Here is a 7,754-nt window from a genome sequence, read left to right as displayed (position 1 = left end):
GGAAAAACCAACCCTCTATCTCTTACAGGAATAAAGATATTAAGGGTTGAAATTTTAACATCGCTATTTAAGGCAGTTCTCCTGTTGTCCGAACAAGTTGAAATTTTACATACGCAAGTAATTCTTGTAACAATACAATACAATACAGGGTGTTAAAAAAAGAATGTATGATATTCAAGGAAGTAATATTAATTAAAAAAATTTGCCATCATAATAACCAAATTGACTTGTTCGTCCGGAAAAACTGTTTTTGGGGACTGATGAGTACCTAAAATTTTACGTACTTACTATTTTATTGAATCTAGAAAAAAACTCATTTTAGAGACTCAAATGAGTCCTTAAAACAGCTATTTTTGGAAGCGAATACAAAAAGTATGTTTTTTCTGAGTAGAACATTTTTTCTTACAGTTCAGGGCCGTAACCAGGATTTTATTTCAGGGGGGGTTTCTTGTTGGTCCATGAAAATGAAATTAAAGAAGACGAATTAAAAAGCAAAAATCTCTAAGTACACGTTTTTATTTTAAATTGAAATAAGAGATCCTAATTAAACATAAAAAATACAAATTAACTCACAAAAGTAACAAAAAATAAAATAAATTTTTAATACTTTTTATTGTTACAAATTTAAACAGGAGATGAATATTCATTTTTAAAACAAAAATTTTCTATGAACATATATCGAAAAATGCTACGCAAGGGGTGCGTCTTTTAATAGTTTTTTTTTCAATATTTCCGAAATCATTTTAGAAAAAAAAATCAAAATTTGCTACAAATGATAACTTTTATACACCTAAACAAGTACAAAAATAAAATGTGGAAATTTGTAATTAGGTGCTTCCTAAACTAGATGGGATTAGGGTAGAAATTTACTCTAACTATTTTGCCTGTGGTTTCTTGCCACTTTCAGCAACAAAATTTCATAGTTTTTCATAAAAAAAAGTCTTTTGTGTTTTTCCGATACAATTTACGGATTTTTAGTAAAAATCGGTTCAAAAATTTATGTTACAGACCATAAACAGCATAAAAATTAAAAATTAAATTTGTTTTACCGTTTAGGACGCCCCTGATTAAAAATTTTGTTATTTGGCATTTGTTTGGGTGTACATATAAAGGTACCAAATTTTGTAATGTTATCTATTCTGAAATATTAGGAAAAACCCTTTAAACCCCCTAAACCCCCCCCTTGGGTACGGCCCTGTTACAGTTTATGTTTTTAAAATTTATAACACCTTTGGGGCAGTCAACTAAGCAAAGCAATTGTGCATTACTTGTGGTGTTATTACTGCTTCTAAAGCTTTTATAAATTTTAAAAACTTAAGCTGCAAGCAAAAATGTTCTTCTTTTATACAGATGCGCCAAAACTCGCGCTCCAGAGAAAATGCCATGTAAAATAAGATATCATCAAGAACATGGGAAAAATGTTTAAAAAATCTTATCTATAAAAATTTCAAAATTATGAGAGTTTAAATTTTACACTTTGACTCTATTTGCTTATACTGGAAAAATAATTTTCCTAGTTTTTTTGCTATAGGATATTAAAAGAGGAAACAAGGAAGCTGTATCCTAAATTGTAACTCTGTTTAATGTTATTTGAGGCTTTTATTGGCAAAATTTTTGTAGTTAAACTAAATAATTATAAAAAACATATACAAGATTATCAGTGTTATTAAATAGACATTAAAAATGTGAAATGTCAAAAAATAAATGTCAATATTTTTTGACAAATAGCATTTTCGAAAAATTTTAGGTAAGATACCAGGAACATGGTATCTTACCTAAAATTTTTCTCTAGGACGCGAGTTCTGACACACCCTGTATCTAGAACATTTTTTTAATAAGAGATTTTTTAAATATTTTTTATGTATTTTTATTTTAATAGAGGGTGTTTCACACAATTTTACGAGGCTTGCGCCTAAATGTACGCACCCAAATATACAAAAAACACAAAACACTGGATACAAAAAATACACATTTAATTATTTAATTTTTGGAAACCCATGACAGTAGTTGGCAAATTAATCACTGTTTCATTAATAGTCATAAACTGCAGTTTTTCAGAAACAATTATCATTTGTTCTATCAAGAGACGGCATGAATATGATTCTAGTTTATCTATCTTAATCACCAACTAACTAAGAACGTTGTAATGTTTGAAAGAGTGAACAAAGTAGAGAAAATTATCCAATTTTTCAAAATTTGTAATCGAGTTTGTATTGGAATATACTATATTATTGATTGCATCTTACAGGCCTAGGCCTCGTAAAATTATGTGAAATACCCTGTACGTTGGTGCAAAGTTGCTGTTGTTGATGAAATTTGACCTACCCTTCAGGATTTTTTGTTGTGTTTTTAAATGGTTTTTGTGCTATAATTGTTTATTGGTTTGGATAAAAATTCCTGCTTGAAGTGGTGTGAATTTTCTCCATAATAGAAGCAATTAGGATACCGCTGTTGATGCAACTTCGAAACTTCATTACGTCTCTTCACCCACAAGATTCGTGTTGTTAATCGACGTCATCTCACGTACATCTCTTCGTCGTTGTGATAAATGCCGCAAGGGCAGATGGATGGATTCGCGTTGTGCGCTGTAAGTCGTCCAGAAACCGTAGTTATTAATCTCTCGCCAAAACATATCCTCGCGGCAATAACAATTTCTGCAAACTTTCCTAATATAGATTAGTTTCGCGCTGGTTTCGCCTTGATCAACTCGATCTCAAGAATGTTTCGCCGCAAATAACGATTCGCAAGCCTTTTAACGTAATAAAATACTTGCTCTTTCGTAGTCAAATTACTTTAAGAAATTTTCTTTGTGAAACGCAAATGGAATTCAATTTCGACGAGACAAAGAGCGTTGTTTTTTCCCTGTTAGTGAAAAATCGAATTAATTGCGTTATACAGATTGTGTAATTCGTATGTGCCGAAATAAGTAAAAGTTAGTTAGGTCAACGGCGAAAGAAGTAAATTTCTATTGTTTGCGGGTTGGGTAATGGAGCTTCGCCCTAAAGAAGATTTAAATGCCCAACCCCCATCTCGTTATCCTGGCGATAACCCCAAGTGCAGGCCACCACGCCCCATTAACTTTTTTCCTTAATTAAATAATTATTTACAAACGAGTCCGATCTCTGGTTTATTTGCGATACGAGTACAATGCGGGGTTAATCCCCCTCCAGGGACGGCTTTAAACGATCATTTCCTCTGCTTTTTTACACTAGTCCCGTATGATGGCTCAACTGGGACCGGATTGAACGCGCTATTTCGAAAAAATCTCGCAAATATTTGGAGAAAAAGAAGGGTGAAGCGAGATAAATATGGAGGTCGCACTGCCTGCCCAAACATTTGCTTAAGGTAATGCTGTAAAGTAGCAGGATCACTTTTGGTTGTGTTTACATCATAAATTCTTGCTTAAGTCTTAATTTTGTATTCATACGTGGATGTTGAGGTCGTACCAACTTTGCCGTAAATCATAAGGACGACAACGAGACTAATAGAGGGCAATTGCGGGAATTGTGGACTTAATTTCATTATTTTTAATTAAGTTGAGGTTGGGATTAAATAATGAATAGAAGACGAATGCCAAACCTAAACTCGATTCTGACGTTTCTCAGATGAAAGGATTAACAAAGTTAAAAATGGCGGAGGAGCCGAGCAAATATTCCTTATTTTTGCTCTGCTTGCTCTTAATTGTGTTATTATGGACGTGATAAAGCAAGAACCAAAAAATAAATTTTATTTTGTACTCAATGTTAAAGAGAGCTTTTATTTACTAATTTCAGTAGATAAAGTAGTCTTTTATCGTCTAGTGAAATAAAGTAATTTTTATCTACCGCTTATATTCAAGAAATTCTGGTAGATAAGTACAAAATAAAACGAAATATTATACACGACGATGAAGATTGTTTATCTACTCGTGAAAAAAGTCCACTCGTGACTTCGTCACTCGTAAACTTAACCTTTTCACTCGTAGATAAACAATTTCTTTATCGTCTTGTATAATAAATAACTACTTATGATTTTGTTAGAATACTAAACATTAAGTATTATGTTATTATTTTTGCAAATAAAGAACTTGAATTCGAGTCGTGCCGTTGCAATTTTTCTGTTTCTAAAAGAAAAAAAAATAACTCAAAAAGTAAGAATTTTAGTAAGTAATGTAGCAAAAACTGACAAAAAGTAAAAAAAGCCAAATATTTAACCTACCTATCTAGTTTTCTTTCTTATTAAAAACTTAAGCAAAGAAAAACTTAAGAAAAAATTTTGTTAAGCTCTCAATTGGTCATGTTTAAATAACTTTAAAATGTTGTTTGTTTGTTTAAAAAAGTGTTATGAAAGAAGCTCTTTAAACGTAAACTTTAAAACAAGTTTGCCGCAAGATTTTTGTATATACAGGCTGTTCCGGCTAAACCCTACATTAGATGTATTGGGAGTTGTAACAATTATGTTTATCTAAAATTTAGTTTATAGCCATTTTTGGTTAGGTTCTGCTCATTGAAAATATTTTCAAGATGGCGGCCCTTCTGTTACACCGGAAGTGGATATTAATTTTGTTATTTTAAATAGAATTTTTGGATTACTCAAGTGATTTTCAGAGAGTTTTCATTAGCCTTCTCTATACTTAAGTTTAACTGACATTTTTAAATTTTGTTGGATTTGAATCTGCCTATTCAAAAATCGATAACTCTACCATTTTTTATTATGTTGTATTTGGGTAAGTATACGAGAGAGAAAGGTTAGATCTTTTCTTTGGTATATTTATAATTGGATAAATAATTAAGAAACCGCCAAAATGTAAGGTTACGTTTAGGAAACTTCAAATACCCTTAACTCAATTTTTCTAAATAAAACACCCCAATTTTTTCTTCACTAAATGGAGGAGAACTTCTGCTTCGATCTGCATTTATTCCCTATACATATGTTTGATAGTTTTCAAGTTATAGTAACTTTTTTGTATTGTGAGAAATTTATTAGCCATAGCTAGAGAGTTCCTATATTTTAATATAGGAACTCTAGCCATAGCTACTTTAGCCTTTAGCATAGGTTATCATAGCAATAAGAAAAAAATAGAATATTAAAGTTATTCAAATTCAGATTAAATAAATTTAATTTGTATTTACGAAAAGAATAACACAATTGTGAAAAAAACTTGGCGTTTTTTACTTGAAAAATATTTCCTTGGCAAATTATACGAAAACTACCATAGATAGTAATAATAATTTCTTTCATTGTAAAAAAAAGTTAAAATAACTTGGAAATCATTAAATTTAGGTATAAAGAATGTTGATACAGATCGATGCAGAATTAAATTCTCTTTCATTTAGTAAAAAAAATGGGGCCTTCTATTTAAAAGAAATCAGTTAGGGGTATTTGAAGTTTCCCAAACGCAACCTTAAATTTTGGAGGTTTGTTAATTATGTTTTTAATTTTAAAACCACGAAAGAAAAGATCTAACCTTTCTTTTTCATATGCCCAAATACGATTTAAAAATAATTGACAATGGCAGAGTTATCGATTTTTGGAGAGGAAGATGCAAATTAAAAAAAATCAAACAAGTTTAAATATTTCAAAAACGGTTAAATTTAGGTATAGAGAAGTCTGATAAAAACTCTCTCAAAATCACTTGAGTAATTCAAAAACGCAATTAAAAACATAATTTACTAAGTAAAATAACGAAGTTGATATTCATTTCCGATGTAACCGGAAGTACTGCCATCTTGAAAATATTTTCATTGAGCAGGATTTAAACGATGATGGCTATAGTCAAAATTTTAGATAAATATCACTGTTAGAACTCCCAATACTTCTAATGTGGGGTTTAGCCAAAACAACCTGAATAAACTTTAACTTTTATTATTGGTAGTGTATGTAAGAAATTAAAATGTTTACCTATCTCATTTTATATTTTTAAAATCTATGCTTTTAGCTGTATCTTCGTGTAACCCTTCGGTTATACGATAGAGTTATTTTTAGTTTAAAAACTCACCCCTAAAATGTTTTTTATACAATGCAACTTAATTTACATCATATAATAGGATTGAAAATAAAGAAACAAATTTCATAATTTGAGATTTTTTTATCGACTAACTAACCGAGATATTGAATTAATTTATATCAGAACAGTTTTTTTTTAGCGTCGACTGTTCACTATTTGATTCTTGTAATGTTTCCAAATAAAATTATAAGGGTCCTACAGCTCGATTGTAAAAAAAGAACTTAAAAAAATATTAGGGTTAACTTGATGTGACTCGTCTGACCTAACCCGACTTGGGTTAACTTATCATAACCCGACTTGGGCTAACTAACGTGACCCGAGTTAACTGGGAGAACAAAAAAGACTCTGATCCCAAAAACAAACACTTTTTGAGTCTTTAGAAATGTAAAAAAACGTTATATGGATCAATTTTAAAGTTAAGTTGATGTTAAAGTAAAGTAAAAACTATAAAACTTAGTGCAAAAAAGAGAAATCGGAATCTACTTTAAATTATCTATTTAATGGCACAAACTCGTAGTCACTCCGGGTTATAGTTTCGGGTACAGAGCCATTTTTAGTTTTTTTTTTTTTTAATAAAAAGTCATATTTTGAAAACTATGAGTCCTAGGTCAAAACGGTTTCTACAGGCAAATTTTAGGAGTAATTTTAACATACAGGGTGTCAATTTTGAAACTTGCAATTGGCAGCAAAATCTCTAGAACTGAAAAAGTTATTGAGAATCACTGAAAACCGTTTCGCTGGTTTTTAGGGGAAATCAATATGACACTGGTAAGTGACGCACCTTCACCCACCCTTAAAACCACAGCCACTCAAGTTTAAAATTTTAAATGGCACTACCTTACTTGTGATACATCGTTGGAAAGCTCATAAGTGTTTTTCAAAAATGTCATACAACAGCCTATTTAGTAGAGCTGTTTTTCAATTATCTATTCAAAAACGAAGAAAAATGTTCATTTTCTCTTATTTTATTTAAGGGGGATGAGGTGCGCCACTTATTATGTCATTTTGATTCCTCCTAGAAACCACCGAAACAGTTTTGAGCGATTCTTAATAACCTTTTCAGTTCCAGATATTGCCGATTGCAACTTTTAAAATTGTTACACTGTATAAGTATCAGTTCTTGGTAAGATTAAAAAAAAATATTAATAAATATTAAAATTTCGGGCAGTGTTTTTTTGTCACTTTCAAAAGTTCACTGTAAACTACCTTTTACTATCATCGTGACTGACATTTGCCAATTAAACTTTTTTTTTGTTTTTAATAGTGTTAATTAAACAATTTGTCTATCTTAGGAAATTTATTAGTTGAACTAAGTGTAATTAAATCATCGCTTTGATCTGCTGCCTACCCGCTACTATGCCACAAATCACTATTTTTGATAGTAAATAAGTCAAATTTACATAAACTTGACAAGAGTAAATATGAGGTTATTATTGTAAAGGTTATTTTTAGAGTTTACATTACGAAAATGACAATACTGCCCGAAATTGTAATCCCGTAACTGTACAGGGTGCTGCATTTTGGATGTCCGAATAGGGAATCTCCGAAACTAAGATGTTTAGCCAAAAACGAGTAACACATTCTGGGGCTCATTTTTTGAGAAAATAATATTGGTTAAAATCGCATCTTTTGTTTTCGACTTACAGACAAAAATTGACATTTTAGCGAAATCTAAAAAAATTCATATCTTCATTATTATAGAAGACACACACAGATTTGAAATAAAAACATTATACAGGCACTTTTTTACGTAGAATTTAATAATGTA

The sequence above is a fragment of the Tribolium madens genome, unplaced genomic scaffold (genome assembly GCF_015345945.1).
Source record: "Tribolium madens isolate multiple individuals breed KSU strain unplaced genomic scaffold, Tmad_KSU_1.1 Scaffold_20;HRSCAF=117;Tcas5.2_LG4, whole genome shotgun sequence".
In the NCBI taxonomy this organism is placed as follows: domain Eukaryota; kingdom Metazoa; phylum Arthropoda; class Insecta; order Coleoptera; family Tenebrionidae; genus Tribolium; species Tribolium madens.
Note: the sequence above shows the minus strand (reverse complement) of the source record.